The 18,272-nt window shown below is 38.3% G+C and overlaps 1 protein-coding gene across 2 annotated transcripts in view; it reads right to left on the reverse strand.

The window, feature by feature from the left end:
- The window catches only part of SYT1 (synaptotagmin 1), a 645,406-nt gene that overhangs the window by 200,971 nt on the left and 426,163 nt on the right, over window positions 1-18,272 (reverse strand). The window lies entirely within an intron of this gene.

The following is an 18,272-nucleotide window of genomic DNA, read 5'->3' on the forward strand; positions in this document are numbered from 1 at the left end:
CCCGCCTCGCCCCACACACTATAGCAAACATGATGTCCTTCTCTAGGGGCTGGTCTCTCCTGACATTATGTCCAAAATATGTAAGATGAAGTCTTGGCATCCTTGCACTAAAGAGTGCTCTGGTCTTACTTCTTCCAAATCTTAAGCACAGATGACGTGACCTGAAAGCATGAGTTTGCCTTCATCTTGTTGTTTATCCGTACAATAATGGATTCATACAGTATTTGTCCTTTTGTGACTTCCAAATCTCGCCATGTCCCTATTTCAATATCTATCTTGAAGTGATGCTGTCTGTGATATGATACTATCTATATGCATACAAAGTAAACCAGTCAACATAACTAACCCTGTCAATATAATTGCACCAACCACTAACATTTGTGATGCAGAAATTGAAGAACTCTACCAACCTCTTCAGACTGAAATTGATCAAACCAAATTGCATTGATAATTATGGGTGATATTGATCAAAAGGATCAAGTAATTATTGCTCAAAATTGATAAAATCGAGATGCACTGATAATTATGATTGGAATGCAAAATTTAGAAGCAAAGAGGAGAGAACAGTAGCTGGAAAATACAACCATCATGATGGAAACAAAGCTGGAGATAAAATGATCAAGTTTTGCAAGACCAAGGATTCCTTTGTTGCAAGTACCTTTTTTCAACAACAGGGAAGACAGAGACGTTCAATATCCGCTAAAACAAAACTAAGGGCCAACTATGAAGAAGACCATCAATTGTAAGTTCAGGTTGAAGATGGAAACAGTTAAAACAGTTTCACAAAATATGACCTTGAATATATCTCACCTGAAATTCAAGAACAGGTTTGATACATTGAACAGTAATGGCGGAAAACCCTATGAGCTGTGAGATGACATCAAAGACATCATAAATGAAGAAAGCAAAACGTCATCAAAAAGACAAGAAACAAAGAAAAGATCCAAGTGAATGTCAGAAGAGACTCAGAAACTTGCTCTTAATTGCTAAGGCAAATGGAAGAAATGATGAAGCAAATGACCTATGCAGAAGATTTCAAAGATCAGCTAGAGAAAATAGTAGTATAATGAAATGTGCAAAATCTTAGAGTTAGAAATCTAAAAAGGTGTAACACACTCAGCATATCTTTAACTAAAAGAACTGAAGAAAAAATTCAAATTTCAGGTTGCAATATTGAAATATTCTATGGGCACAAATGGAGAAAGACGAGGCTTTCTACTCCAGCAAAGAGTTAGTCTTGGAAATCCACAGGGGCAATTCTACCCTGCCCTATAGGTTCACTATTAGTCAGAATTGACTCTGTGGAAACAAGTATATGTATACATATATTTTATGGGTAAAATATTGAATGATACAGGAAGTATCAAAAGTAGATGGAAACTACAAGAATCACTAAACAAAAAAGAACTAGTTGACATTCAGTAATTTCAAGAGGTAGCATATGATACTGAAGTAAGAAGTTAAAAGATATACTGAAAGCATTAGCCAACAAAACAAACAAACAAGAAAGCTAAGGCTCCAGGAATTGATGGAATACCAATTGAAAAGTTTCAACAAGCTGATTAATCACTGAAGTACTCACTAAATTATACCAGGAAAATTTGAAGACAGCTGCTTGGCTAACTGACTAAAAGCGATCCATATTTGTATCCATTTCAAAGAAAGGTTATCTAACAATGCACATATTAGAGAATCGTTGCTATCACATGCAAGTATTAGCCCATATGTCCAATACCAATCTATAAATTCCTCTTCATGGAGAACCCTGCCCGCACTGAGATGCTTACAACACCACAGGATCCACAAGACTTCCCATCCACTGGCCGGTGATCTTCCTGCATTCGGCCTCATTGCATGTGTTTTGTGAGCCTGAAAAGGACATTACTTTAAGGACTAAAATGTGCCTAATTCAGGCCTGACTCAAGTCATGGTATTTTAAATTGCCTCACATGAATGTCAGAGTTGGACATTGTATAAGACTAAAGAATAAGAATAAATGCATTTGAATTATGGTGCTGGTGAAGAATACTGGAAATACTACGGAGGGCCAAAAGGACAAAGAAATCTATGTTGGAAGAAGTACAGCCAGAAATCTCCTTAGAAGTAAGAATAGTGAAACTTTGTATCATGTATTTTGGACATGTTATCAGGAGAGACTAGTTACTGGAGATGGACATGATGCTTGTTAAAGGAGAGAGGAAGTTTAAAAAAGGAAGACCTTTGACAAGATGGATTGACACAGTGGCTGCAACAGTGGGATCAGACATAAGAGCAATGGTGATGAAGGTTCAGGTTCAGGTGGTGGTTCATTCTCCTGTACATAGGGTTGCTATGAGTTGGAAACAACGTAATGGCCCCTAACAACCACATGGGTAAAATATTGAACAATGTAGTAAGCATCTAGAGAAGATAAAAGGAACACAGGGAGTCACTGTACCAAAAAGGACATGTGGACATCCGCTATGGGTAGCATATGACTAAGAACTGATGATATCAAAGAAAGTTCAAACTGTCCTGGAAGTATGAGCAAACAACAATGCTCCAGTAATTTATGGAATGCCACTGAAATGTTTCAACAATCTGATGCAGGGCTAGCAGCACTCACTAGTCTAGTTATAAGACAGCTAGGTGATTAGCCTCCATATTTGTTCCCACTCCAAAGAGAGATGACCCAACAGCACATGGACATTATAAAACAAAGTCATTAGATCACATGCAAATACAATTTTGCTGATGACAATTCAACAACAGTTGCAGCAGTATATCAACGGAGAGCTGCCAAGAATTCAAGTTGGATTAAGACTAGGGTGTGGCATAAGGAATAGCATTACTGATGTCAGATGGATCTTGGCTGAATGGAGAGAATACCAGAAAGACTTTTACTTGTTTTTTTCTTAATGGACAATGCAAAGGGATTCCATATTTGGATCACAACCACCATGGATAATGTTGAGAGGACTGGGGATGCCAGAATACTTACTTGTGCTCCTGCTGAACCTGTGCACTCACCGAGAGGCAGTCAGTCCAGCAGCACGAAGGCATTCTGCATACTTTTAAATCAGGAAAGCTGTGCATTGGGGTTGTATGCTCTCCTCATACTTATTTAATCTTTACGTTGAGCAAATAATCTGAGAAGTTCAACTATATGCAAAGGACTCCACTTCAGAATTGGAAGGGGTTTTTTTTGTTTGGTTTTGTTTTTAAACCAACCTGTGAAACACATTCTTGCTTGGTGACAGTGAGGAGGACTTGAAACACTTTATGAAGATCAAGGACTGCAGCCTTCAGTATGGATTAAAACTCATTGTAAAGAAAACAAAGATCCTCACACCTGGACTAATAGGTAGCCTCGTGATACACAGAAAAGAGCTAAGCTGTCAGGATTTTATCTTGCTTGCATGCACAATTAATGCTCTTGGAATCAGCAATCAAGAAAGCAAACACTGTATGGTATTGTGCAAATCTGCACAAGACCTTTTTAAAGCATTGAAGAGCAAGAATGTCACTTTGAAGAATAACATGGGTCTCCCTCAAGCCATGGTGATTTCAAGTGCCTCATTTATATGTGAAAGTTGGGCAATGAAAAGGAAAAATGCAGAATTGATTCATTTGAATTGCAGTGTTGGCAAAGATTACTGAAAATATTGTGCACTGCCAGAAGAACAAACAAATCTGTCTTTGAAGAAGTACAGCAAGGATGCTCTTTGGAAGCAAGGATGAAAGACTTTGTCTCTCTTACTTTGGTTATGTTATCAGAAGAGTCCAGTCCCTGGAAAAGGACATCATGCTTGGTTAAATGGAGCGTCAGGAAAAAAATAAAAAAGGAAGCCTGTCAGGGATATGGATTGACACAGTGGCTGCAACAATGGGCTCAAAACAGATCAACTGTTGTAAGAATGATACAGGACCAGGAAGTGTTTCACTGTGCATTAGACCATTATAAGTTGGGACCAACTCTATGACACTTAACAACAAGTAAAACCAAAATACTGACTAAATTTCTGCTTTCAGACTAAGATTAGGAAAGAAAGGCCAAGTGATCCATTCCCAAATCCCAGGAGGACTTGCAACATTTCATTTGGTCCTGCATGGGGGTTTCCATGGATCAGGGCTGACTTGATGAAAGTCAATAACATTTCTTCTTTATATTCAAAGCCTAAGTTTAGATAATATTTGTAATGCAGAGGTCTCAGGATATAAGATAAGAAATACAACTGTCACACTAATATGAAAAGAAAGAGATAAATGTATTTGTGAGAGTTGGGTTAATTGTGCCAACTTGGCCAACAGGAACATGTGGGCAAGTTTGGTCCAGTCGCAGCATGATTGGAGGGCAACCAAAATAAAGACAGCCAGCATCCCATCTCTCTTGCTCCCTGGTGATTGGACCAGCATGTTGCTGCTTCAGCTAGTTGTCTGGCCCAACCTGTGTGCTACACTACCTGTGGGTCAAGCCAAACCATGGATCATGTCGCTAGAGCTTGCGGCTCCTTTGAGACTTGCTGCTCCATGCTGCTGGTGTGTATATGGCTTGAGCTTGAGGCAGGTGGATCCTGTCACTATACTTGATTTCCAGATCCCATCAGGGCCCACTTGGCTAAGCTCCCAAGCGACTGACTGTTGCTGACCAATCCTACTGTCTGCTGCCTGTTGGAAGACTCTGCCTGCCTTGCCTGAGGGAACTCTTCCTTGACCTTGGACACAGTAGCCCAGGTGAGCTGAAGGACTTCTAGCATATTAACTGTTCTGTGGAAGTGACTTGAACTGAGCCCTTTGTACTGCTATGTGGACTAATCAGCTGCTATATTCCTTTTTGATGAATAAACCTATCTATCTATCTGAATAAACCTACATATATCTGTATGTTTGCTGAATAAATCTATCATCTGTCTATCTATAATCATAAGTGTTCTGGTTTTACCCTGCCTAACACAGTATTGAATGGAGTTCAGTTGAAGTGTTAAGGGACTTAAAAGGCAAATTGAATGGTATCTTTTGTTTAAGGTCTGAAAGCTTCAGTTTATATACTCTGTCTAATAAATTAAAATTACTATACTCAGCTAAACATTTAGTTGTTTATTACAGCTGTTCATTTTTGAAAACTTAATTTCTCACTTGGTATCCTTATACCATATGCATATATAAAAGAACCTCTTGTGGAAATCAGTATTTCCAATTAACTGAAAAGGCATTATTCATGATGCACACCATAGCTATTGAGATTAATCAGAAGAAATAATTAGATTTTGTCTGTTATTTTTTTTAGAAAGGACACTGGGCAATGAAATGATAAGAAAAAGTGCTTATTTTCTTCTGGCAACATAAACATCATTAGTACTGATGATTGTGAAAAATCAAGTCAGGAGTACGTTGATAAAGTAAAGACACTTAAAAATTAACCTCTCTTTAAAATCGTGAAAACCCACTATTTTTGCATCCCTCAGCATTTAGCTTTATAATGTAGAATGCTCATTATACACATGTCTCTAGGTTATGATTGGAGATTAACTGTTGACCTAAGGATTTATGAAATTATAACTTCTAAAATTGTGTTTTCAGTCAAAGAAATGTATGTGTGAATTATCTAACTCAGCTGAAAAGTAGGTTTTTATCATCATCTAATCTGATTAGTCAATTATTCATCCTAAAAAGTGCAAATTAAAGTAGAGAATTCCTGGTGCAATACTTAATGTGCTTGCTATTAGTCGAGAAGTGAGTGATTCAAAGGTGGGTGCGTGGAAAAGCGCTTGTGTGAAGAAAGAAAAGGACAATAAAGCTGAACCTGTTACCAGTAAGTAAATTCCTACTCATGGTGACCTTATAGGACAAGGTAGTGCTGCCCGAGAAAATGTCCAAGGCTGTAAATCTTAACAGGCATAAACTTCTACATCTTTCTCCCCTAGAGAGTCTGGGAAGGTCAAACTACTGTTTGGTAGCTAAGCATTTCGCCACTGTGTGATCGATTAGTGCTTCTCCTGGTAATGATCAAAGCCCCCAAATCCCATGGGGAAGTTCTCCTGGGTCTACACGGTCACTGCAATTCAGAATTGGGAATCACAGTGGCAACAAACTAAGCGCATGCCATCAGTGTTATTAGGATATGACTGATACGCTGTCAATGTACTGAAAACCCTGACATGCTTTACTGAGAGAGTTTATGTATTCGTTGCAGGTGAGCCAGCATTAATAATAGCTCCTCATTTTAAAACTTGTAAGTTATTTTCCTGGTAGGACTGCTGTGAAATCTCAGAGAGCTACATAAAAGTCTTCAATTACATAGGCCAGGAGAGAGAGATGATTTGAAAGTTTACAAAAAGGAAATAGACAGTGAAAAATCCAGGAACTTTATTGATCAAAAGGAGATAAAGAAATGGGAACATGGGATTGCTAGAAGAAACTATAAATACTGCAATTTGATGGTAATAAAGAGCCATTTGACTTTTTTTTTTTTTAAGTACCACAACTATCTTCTAGATTTAACTTTCAGTTCATCTTCTGGATAGCCTCATTTTAATTTCATACACACTATGTTGAATATTTTGAATTATTAGCAGACTTTTCTTGCAATTTAGTAGCATTTTTAGATGAAATGAAAACATAGTTTACTTATTGTGGAATAGTTAATTGCAAACCAAAGTTTTTATTGTCTCTCAATGTCATTTATGTTGACAAGTGGACTAACGAAGGCCGGTGTTCTATAAGGGTGCCCTGTGATTCTGCTAACCCCTGTGGACCTAGGGGTTGGAAGGAGGAAGTAGAGGTTATTTGCAATTATAAAGATGGCAGGCACAGGAACCCTATCAAGGGTTGCTGAGTCAAACTGACTTGATGGCTGTGGGTTTCGTAGGTTCATTTGTGCTATAATTTGAATTCCTGGATAATGCAAATGTTCAATGAGCTTGCCCGTTAACCAAAGTGTCCATCCAGAGGCATCTAGGAAGAAAAGCCTGGTGATCCACCTCCGAGGAAGCAGCCATTAAAAGCCCTATGGAACACAGCCCTACTCCGACACGCCCGGGGTCACCCTGAGTTGGCATCAACTCAATGACAACCATTTTCTGATGGGCCCTTTGGGCGAGGAAACAATTTCTGAAACCAAGGTTGGAGAAGAATCTGGCAAATAACACAGCAATGAAATTGAGGCAGAAGGCCACAGGAAGTCCGAGACATGATGAAAACACAGAGAAACCCCACTGGCCTCTCAAACACCAACTGAAAGATACTATTTGTTTATTCATTTTAATTCCAAAATATATCATCTCTTTTATACAGAATTTTGTTAAACAGGCAAAGCTCCCCATGCTTGTTCGAGGATACTTATCTCCAGAAATTGTGCATCTTCTAAGAACTGGAGTTAAAAAAGAGTTTTTATAGGCTCTCTCTGTAAAAACAGATGATGTAAATCATAAAAATTTTTCTATTGAGAATTTTGATTTTTCTGAGACTTTTTTAACTCATAAAAATCTGGCTGATAAGTTAATAATATAAAAAAAACTGATACTTTTTAAATTAATGAAGTGAAATTTAGTGCCTACATTAAGCATTTTAATTATACAGAGTAACCAAATATTTGATATTTGGTAAATTTATTTAGAAAAAACAATATTCACAGTATCATTCCTTTGTAGAATTTATAAAAGCATGTCTCCTTAGTAGTGAGCATGTCTCATGGACTATCTTTCTGACTAAACTGAAATGTACTGAAGACCGATTTATTATCAGACAGGAATTGGGCTATAGTTTTACATGCATTATCTCATTTAATCTTCACAGTAATTTTTTAAGTTATTTTTTAGTTCCATTTAACAGAAAAAAACCAAATCCTGCTTTGTAGATGGACTAGTTTGAGAAAATTAAATATGTCTCAAGGTTATTAAGTTTAAAATGTATGTATTATAAATATACACAGTTATTAAGCTTAAAAATGTATGTATTATAAATGTGTGTGCTATAAATATTTAGTTATTACGTTTAAAATGTCTATATTATAAATATATACAAAGAAGAACTCATCTAACTCATCTAACTTTGAGCTCTATTTAACAGAACATTTTATATTAAAAAAACCAGTGAACCAAATAAATAACAGCATAAGAGGATGCCAAGAGTGATTTTTTTAATATGAAATATATTTTCTATCAAAAATAGTCTCATCAGAATATTGCTACTGGCAGGAAGCTATCAGCTTACTGTTATTGCTATCAAACTATCATTAAATGGAGTTTTATAATAAGAATCTTAGCATTTAACTTAAGGGCCTTTCAACAGAAAATAATAGGCTAGTATAAAGACTCTCCATTAAAATGTTATTAGCTACGTTCTGCTGTGTATATTTTCCACAACAATGAAAATAAAATAAATTATAAAACATGCTATTTGCATTGCTAGTTAATGAATTAATCCCTCACATATGATTTGTTCCAAAGGTAAACTGATGCCTAAGAATTAATTAAAAGTCAGAATCAAGTACACTGAAAACTACTTACTTAGACCTTGTGATAGGCCGAATACTAACTTCTCCAAATTGGCCACGTTTCAATCTTTGGAACTGCTATGTGCCAAAAGGCCTTTGACAATATGATTAAGTTAAAGATTTTGATATGTGGAACTTAATTTGGATTACTCACATGGGTCTGATGTAGTAAGTTGCCACCATCACCAAATGCTAACCAGGTGACAAACTCATGTTCTCTCTATGATTTTGAGCTTCCTAACTTTTCAGTGAGCATCTGTAACCATTGGCATGGCCAAGGGACTCCATGCTGTCACCATGGAGGCCGGAGGGTAAAGACAAGAGATTTGAGGAGGCTGGGGTGCTGACTGTGGATGGAGAAAGGGATCCGGAGCCAACAACTGCAGGCAGGCTTTAGGTTGAAAGGCTTGAATCCATTTCTGCCTTCAACGTCTGTCCTGTTTCTTTTGCATCTTTTCCACGTGTTAGATTCCACACGAGTCTCCAGAGGAATATATCCTTCCTAGAGCTGGCTTTCAGCTCCATGGGACCCATGTCAGGCCTCTTCCCAGAGAACTGTAAAATACTACGGTTGTATGGCAGTGAATTGTGGCAATTTGGTTCAGTAGTGTAGGAAACTCATATGGACCTCAAGAGATTTATCATATGTGCTGCACATAGGCGATTATAGAACTGAAACAATAATTTGGAATAGTCCTCTGTTTTCTGGTGTTTGGCGTCATCATGGGTTATGCCTTGAGCTGTTAACTCACAGCTAACAACGGTCAGCAGTTTGAATCTAGCAGCGGCTTCACAGGAGAGAGATCAGGCTCTCTGCTCCCATAACGATGTGCAGCCTTGGACACCAAAGGAATTGTTTCACTCTGTTCTTTAGGGCTGCTATGAGTTTGAGTTTTTCTTCTTACACACTCATTTTCTCTATCCTTTCTGTAACCATTTTTATGATGACAACATTCCACCTGAGACCCTCTCAAAGATAACCAATGGGTTTTTTAAAATCAAACTAAAATGGCATTGTCTTGGGTATTAGATCATACACCTCAAAATTTTATTTCCATATTACTATCTTCAACAATGTCTTCTTCAACACCTGTGGTTTTCTTCCTCTCTTTCATTTCCCATTCCTAACCTTTAAGTATGATAGGTTTTTGTAGCTCCTTGCGTCTCTTCATATGCACTCACGATTTGTTTTTAAGTCAGTCATTCCATCGTGCCCCCCTCTTTTACATTTTAGCTCTTTATTTCCAACAACATATGGCATGCTTCTTGTGAATACTCAATCTTTTTTTCCCAAACAAGTTCTCTCAACCAGTTATATTGCTTTTGTCTCTGAGCCCTTCTATTAGTGTCAGAGAGCTGACAGTGGAACCATGTGGAGGTTTCTATTCCTAAACCCAATGGATGAGCCCACCTCGCTATGTCTGCCATCAATGTCTTTCTCATTTCTTTTGCATCTTTCCCAATTGTCAGGTTTCTATCTGATGTTCGTTACCACCAATTTTTGCTTCTCCCCTATTTCCTTATGTGCAGAATCTTACATTGTTTCGTGCATAGCCTTCAGAGACACTGTCATTTGCCCTGCTCTCCTTACTTTGTTTTTCATTAGTTCCTTCCACTCATCTCTCGCTCTGCTGGTCAGACTGAGAAATTCATTGTCCCCTGCCCAGTACTATTCCCATGGTTTGGTTTGGTTTTAGTCTGTTCCGTCTATTTAATGATATTCTTTTTCCTCTTTAGTCATTGAAATAATGTTTACAAGGTAGCTAAAAAAGGTTTGTCAGAAAATTTTGAAGCCTATATATATAATGTTTTCAAGATTCATGGGAATTCTCACTTGGGGTTGATGGACAGCTGTTTTACATGAAAACAATAGACACATTTGTTAAAATGACCTTTCTCCCTACTCTGTGGGAAATATCAACCATGATGTACATTACATTGGGTGATTTTTTTATTAGATTGGTACCCCAGAATGCATTATGTTTAAAAAGCTGGTAAATGCACATAAATATGGGGGGAAAGGTGTGTTAATGAAACTCCCTTCTCCACACAAAATTCACTTTTTCAATTCAAAATAATTCAGATCGCTATAGGTTACTCATAGCATGAAGCACTGGTATTTAACACAAACATAAAAAATAATTTGGAACTACTTAGAATTCAATTTTTGATACAAGACTTAAGTTGAAAACATTTTTTCCTTATTAAGAGGGCTATTCCCCCCCAGCTAGCCATAAATAGTTTAAAGGTATTGTTTAATTATATACATACTATTGAGCATTTACTGTGTACCAGGCGTTTTCCTTGGGGTTGTACTAAGTACAGTTTGTATCATCGTGAAGCTTATTTACTTCCCTTGGCGTCAAAACCTAGGTATTTTATTTACTATTTTGAAGGAAGACAATCTTTCCTGTATGCTCTACTCAGGCTCTCGGAACTTAAAACAGTACATTTCCAATTGGAATTTTCATGATTTAATAGGCTCTTGCATATCAATCTCGTACTTCAGGGATATCATTATTGATGAAATTAACTAGCAAATATACCTTCTACACTAAAAAACACAACTCCTGATATGAAAAATGTCACCCCCTCCGGAGAGTGTTGACAAAAATAAATTTTTAAGAAGACACTTCACTTATGGATCTTGACAGAATCTTTTTTTAAAAAAGCTGGCCCTACCAATATCTTCTCTTAAATAGAACATTGTAAAATTAATGATGAAAAGTATACAGAGAACAGACCTGTTTCAGAGACGGCCAACGTGTAACAGTATTGTGTGGTAGCCGCATAGCAGTTAGATTTTATGTCAACTTGCGTCTGTGCGAAAATGTAGGGGTGGAACCCAACTAGCACTCCAGTTGCCTCCTGGGAGATGTGGCATTTTTATGAGTACCACTGGGAACTTTTCTCTCCCTGCCCCTTCACCCTCCCTGGGACTCCAGTGAACCTGTAGGGAAGGGTCTAGCTGCTCCCCTGGGTTTCTAAGACTCTACAGGAGGAGAGAATACCATGTGGGAGTCCTCATCTTTCTACTGCAGAGTGACTGTGCTTTCCAACCGTTGACTGCAGTTAGCAGCCCACCATGTATTCCAGTTTGCCACCAGGGTTCATGTTAAAGGGGATGAAGGAAATCCACCTAGCACATTCTTGAGCTCAAGTAGAAATTAAATGGACAGTCTTGAGATACGTCATTGCAAAGCAGTACATTATTTAATGTGACTCATCTAGGCATAGCCTTTGCTATTCCTACCAAACATCCTGTGTTCCCCTTATGAGCCTGGGTGAGATGGTAGGGGAAGAGTTGTAGTCAATTAATATGGCCCTTCTGGCCACAATTCCTTATGTGATGTAGTGCTGTATTATAATCCTGGACTCTATGCCTGTGGTAATAATCCCATTGGAGGGCGTGCTGTCCATACTCATGGACAAGATTAGGGTAGGATTAAGATTAGACTTTAGTAGAGGATGTGAACCAACTCACCCCCCTTTCCTTAGGGGAATCTTTAGAGGAATTCAGTGGAGGGTTTGGAAAAAGTCACACTTTTGTTTTCCTGGGGCATCTTGAAGACTCTGTACCAGAGAGTGTGACTCTCTGCGGTTTCTTTGGGCGGGGTACAGATGGACACATACCACTGAACAGGTCCTAGACCTCATCACCTGGAAAGCCTGACTTCTCTTTCCTCACTGAGCTTTGGTAGAAACAAGACCTTTTGTGACTTTGGGACATTTTTTGCTCCAGACTCCGGACCCTGCATTTGACTTGCCTCTGAACCACACCCTAATATTATCACATGAGTAATTTCTCTAAGTTTCCTGAATTTCTGTGGGAAGTTGCAGTGAATCACAGGACCGAGGGGCTGGATGGAATATAGTCAAGGGAGGAGTGGGGCAGGGGGAGAATGGAGCAGAATATCATCTTGGAAGAGTTTGACATTTGAGACATCCTTGGCAGTAGTCTGATATTAATTCTTCTGAAAGAAATTGCCACAGGAGTAGGCACAGATGGGATTATATGATTCAGCTGTGCAGGGCTGGTAACAGGGTTCATTGTGATGGCCATCCTGCTGGGTATGAAAGGAGCCTTCTCAGAACCAGGAAGGGGAATCTCACTACCAGTGCAGGAGGAGGCAGGAGTGAAGAATGACCAGGACCCTGAGATGTCTGTGTACGGAATCTCCTTAATCCAGGAGGCACCTTTGACACAAGAGGAGTCACAGAAGCATAATAGCAGCAGAACCAGAATACAGAGCATGAGACAGAGCAGTGGACTTGCTGGTACACAGAAATAATAAAGCTGAATGCCAACAGTCAAAAGGGTGGTTTGTAGAATGAGGTTCATCCAGGGATTTAATTGGCTGAGTTTGCTGTCCCACTGAGATGGAAAAGATTATCTTTGGGCTGGGGCTTTTGACAGAGTGGCAAACCCATTGGGCAGTTATTGGTAGCTCTAAAAGAGCTTTGTAACATTTCCCCAACAAGGGCAAAGGTTAGGCCAAGAAGCTGAGTGTCAGAGAGAGGCTTGTGTACAGGCATGACAAAGAAGAGACTGTCCAGACTGAACAAGTGAATGTTGATCATTTCTCACTTGAATTGTAACCTGTTAACTTCCTGAATAAACCCCATAATTGTGGATATCAACTGTGAATTCTGTGTGGCCATTGCCATGAATTCTCAACCTCAGGTGAAAAACAGAGGGTTTGGGAAGGTCGTCTAGTATCAGAATTGTAGGAAATTCAAAGGGCACTGGGCAGCGTGTGGCATTGGGAACCAGAGGATGTTGGTGTGACCCCCTCTTTACCCTTTCCTCAGTCACCATCTCATTTGGCTTTTTGTCAGGTCTGTTACTGGATCCTTTCACACTGATTTTTACATTTTTCATTCCCACTCACAGTCCTATTGTAATTTCCAAGGTTGGCAAAATTTAATGAATTTACCCATTGGGTTTCAAGGTGCATTTAGGGAAACAGTTTTTATATTTTACCATGTTGTATGTTTAAGGGAAGCTATGTTTTATTTCTCAATTCCATTTAATTCATCATAGTAAGAAAAAAATCAGAAATATATGTTGTTTTTATAAGATAAGCTGTATTTCCCTCTCTGGGAAATAGATGCTTGTACATGCTCATTTGCATCAGCCCATGATGGTTCAGCCAGAAATCTCAAAGATGACAGAGGAACTATCCTTGCTATGGCCATTAACAAAGTCGGCAACAACATCAAGCAATTTTATGTTTGTCATATCAGGGCCTCACCAAATCCGCTCATTTCTGGGTAATCCATTTTATGAACAATTTACATATTTACTTATTCTAAAAGCTTTTTGTCAACTCTCAGTTTTTCCTAAATGATCCATCTTTTTTCTAGACTATTGTATGTTGATACAAGATGCAGAATATAATATGAAAATAATTATTTTGCTATTAACTAATAGAGAAAATAAAAGAATCCACATTTCTAAAGTTGTGCTTTTGAGATTGTTTATGCATGATTTTTAAAAACACAGGGATAATCAGCTTTCAGAAATTAGAAAAACAAATAAACTAAGCCTTACATTTTAAAAGCTTTTTCTAATTAAAGAACGCAAATAGGATAACAAAATAAAACAAAAACAAATCAACTTTAGGAATATGTAGGTTAATAGACTCATTTACCACCTCTGGAGACAGAACATTAAACACAAGATTAGAAATCACATTTTAAAAAAGTCATATAGAATGTGGTTTAAGATGAAATCAGCCAGTCAGAGGTCAAAATGGAATGTTTCTCATTATTAACTAGGGAAAAAGTATTAGAGAAAGTTATCTTTTTCTCATACTTTATACTAGTGTCTATAAACCTCTTCTCCATCATATGCCTTTATAAAGTATTACAAACGCTCTGCACTCTTTATAGGGATGTGTGTGTGTGTGTACATGCATGTCTATCTACGCTTGTACACCATTGAGTGTGTGCAGCTGCTAGTGAAGATCATTGATACCTCTTTAGATCCGGAAGACCATTGGACCTCCAATTAAAAACTCATTTGGAAAACCATTGGCATAAAACTCACCAAATATAATTACAGGGATCTCTTATTGTTTAGTTATTTTTTCATCTATTTTTTAAATTGATAATCTATGAGCGTAACCTGTGCTGGCTGCTCTGAGGGAAAGAGACTACAGAAGAGATGGGTCCACTTCTCTATGAACTTTTGGAGGTTAATGCCAGAAAACTGAGAAAGTGGCAGGAGCCAATACAGTCACGTCCCAACTTCTATGGGGGTGGGCTGTATACGTTAGCAGTTTAGAGAAGGAACATAATGGGGTCTTTGAGTTTAGGGTGAGTGTTGAGGTGAGCTTGGATACTTTGTTGGACAGTAAAAATAGAATTTAGGGATTCTAGCTGTTTTCTTTCCTACATCCTATATTCTCCCCATAACCTCTTACCACTGCTTCTCTTCTGTCTTCCATTCCTACTTCCTTTTATTCCTTTTAATTGTTCTCCATTCTTTTCTTTGCTTTTTAGATTCTTTTAAATTTACCATCCAGTGACTCTATTGTTAGCAAAGCTTTCATTTAATATGACACATATTTATGAAATTCTGTATTAGACTTTATCATAGTCATGAAGAGACATTCCTTGTAATAAATCCATGTGGCTTTCTCCAAATAGCCTTCAGAATCACACTTTTAAGAATATCTCTTATTCCCCTTTTATACAGTTTACATGTGTATCTTTGACTAAAAGGAACACATATCTGTATATATATGTATTTGAGACGACCCAAAGCTATTGACTGAGGTCAGCTAGCTATATGGCTTCTTAGGGCAGATGGATTGTGGTGAATAACAATGTAGGGGAGAGGTTGGTTGTCTGTTTAGCAGATTAGTGTTCAGCACATATAAAACATATGCTTTCTTAGAATTTTTAAAGACATTAGAATTTTTAAAAATGGGAAATTTGCACAACCTTGTTCATATGCTCTCTGAATTATAATTCTTAATTGGATAAAGAGTTGTCAATATATTTAAAAAGCTTTAGTAAACTACATTACACTGTTGGCATCACAACCATCTACGTTGATAAGTTTCTACTAATACCTCTATCTGATGGATCTGCTTTCCGTATGTGCTGAGCTCCTGAGCAAACTCACAGCCCCTGTGGTATGACTTATTACAGTTGCTGATGTTCCTTAGTGAATGCACTGATTAGTCTTGATAACAAAAGTTGACAGAGAGCCATTTTATCTGCAACATGCATTAATCAAATAATTTTAGCAAATGTCTATAACAATAAGCGTCTGCTCTAAACGATAAGGCAAAGTCATCTGTATCTTCATAAGATTGGAATGTCTGAAATTTGACATGGAAAGTGATGGGTCTTCAGGCACTGCGATAAGCTCCAGCACACCTCTCAGAGGATTTAGATAAGGCAACACATTCAGCCGAGGCCCACGCTGTCTGCGGGCTCTAGGGAGGAGAGTGTTAGTAAACATAAAGCCGGGCCAGGTAAGTGGGCAGAGGTGAAGGCGATTCCCAGGCAAATCAGTTCTGAAGCCCTTGGAAGTTCGCCACAGTTTTCAATCATACTGTGGACAACACAATTTCCTGGTTAAAGAGAAATCCATTTATCCTATGAAATTCACAGCATGCCTCTCTCGAGTTCTGATTTCTCAGCGCAGAACTAAAAAAGTTATACCTAAGAATCTTCCCTGTCTATAACTTTATTCTTAACTTTTATATTAGAAATCTTCAAAATAAGTCACTCTTGGAATTTGACCCATCTAGAGTTTTGTTTTACTTTGAATTTGGGAAATCATTTCCTAAATCTGTTTCTACAATTGGCGTGTGTGTATGTGTGTTTGTGAAGTTGTTGGTTAGGTGTAGGTGCTGTCAGATGAGGTTCACACACACCAGAAGAAGAAACACCCACTATCCAGTCCTGCACCACCCTCACAATTGTGATGTTTGAGTCCGTTGTTGCAGCCACTGTGTCAATCCGCGACATGGGAGGTCTTCCTCTTTGTCACTGCCGCTCCACATTACTATGTCTACGTCCTTTTCCAGAGACCGGTCTCTTCTGAACACATGTCCAAAGTTCATGAGAGGAAGTCTCACCACGCTCACGTCCAAGGTGCTCTCTGGGGCTGTACTTCTTCCAAGCCAGATCTGTTTGTTCTTCTGCCAGTCTAGGTACTTTAAATTGTCTTGGACAGCACCATAATTTAAATGCACCCCTTCTTCTTTGGTCTTCCTTATTCAGAGTCCAACTTTCACATGCACATGGGGCAACTAAAAATATCATGGTTTGCGTCAGGTGCATCTTAATCTTCAAAATTACATCCTCAGATGAGAGGTCGTGTGCAGCAGATTTGCCCAATGCAACACACACACACACACACACACACACACACACACACACACACACACACTGAATTGATCGTGGCACCTGTTTATAACTTTTGGATAATTCCATATTTAATTAATATCGATTTGCTTTTTGTCTACACAATGTAATGTATTGTGCTTCAATTCGATGACCATGCAAGGAGTCCCATGTCAGGGCAGAGGCCTTCTCTGCTTCCTATGCTAGTTTACAATAGTTGGAGGAACAAAGAAGACCGTCCCTTCGCCTAAGTGCCCATCCTTTTGAGAGGAGATTTTCTGTGATGTCTGTTTGCTTGTCTGGCAGCACAGCGCATGTTTGTAGAACTGCAGGTAACTTGGGCAGATGGGATTGCAATGGCAGGGAATCGTGGGGCTGCTGTGCCTGGGTGGAGAAGAGCAGGGCCCTTAGTCCTGTTGTCAGGAAAGGAAGAGTCAGGCTCATTAATTTCATTACTGTCTAAAGAGACAGGTAGACAACAGTGAAAACAAAGCCCTACACTTGTCTAGCGATCCACAGGACATTTTCTCTTGATTATCCAACAGATTCCAACTGAACATATTAATTTTCACCTCAAAATGTTATATTCTCAGTTTCTCGTAATGTAATTTCTCTCCAGGCATATTTATCTTTCTAACTCTTAATTTGTGGCATCATTCTTTTCTTTGTTGTATGGCTTTTGGTTTAAACTTTCATTTTCACTCTTTCACAATGTCCATAATCCTTGGTTTCTTTCCTATTTTTGCCGTTCTAAGGATTTCCCTGGTCAATCTCATTTGAAGTGACCTTTCTTTATTACGTGTTTCTTCTTTTAAAAAAAATAACTTTATTGGGAGTTCTTCCAGATATCGTAACATTCCATAGTTCAATCACATGAGGCTTATTGTACAATTGCTACCACAATCAGTTTCAAACATTTTCTTTGTTGTTGAACTCTTTGATATCAGCTCCCCATTTATCTCCTCACTCCCTACCCTACCCCCTTATAATTATTTTTTTTTGCTGTATCTTACACCATTCAATATATCCATTCACATACAATTCTGTAGTTCTTAAGAGTTATCTATAGTGGCATCCATGTATCGAACAATCAATTATGCAAATGAACTCACATAAGTCTAACAAGATTAATGAGGTAAAATAAAAACCATACTAGTAAGGGAATGAAGTATTAAAGAACTAGAGGATAGTAATGTGTTTCATCAGTGCTATACTGCACCCTGGATATATCTCATCCATGTGGCCCTTCAGAGAGAGCTTGTCCAATTATCTTACAGGTGGGTTTGGGGTCTCCACTATATCCATACCCCTTCATATCGATTTGGTTTCTTGGTTTTTAACTTCTGATAGCTCTTCCTGTCGAGACCTTGTGACCACACAGGCTGGTGTGCTTCTTCCATGTAAACTTTGTTGCTTCCCTGCTAGATGGCTG

Source organism: Echinops telfairi, unplaced genomic scaffold (genome assembly GCF_000313985.2).
Source record: "Echinops telfairi isolate 266 unplaced genomic scaffold, ASM31398v2 ScPeMD7_2;HRSCAF=8, whole genome shotgun sequence".
Lineage (NCBI taxonomy): Eukaryota > Metazoa > Chordata > Mammalia > Afrosoricida > Tenrecidae > Echinops > Echinops telfairi.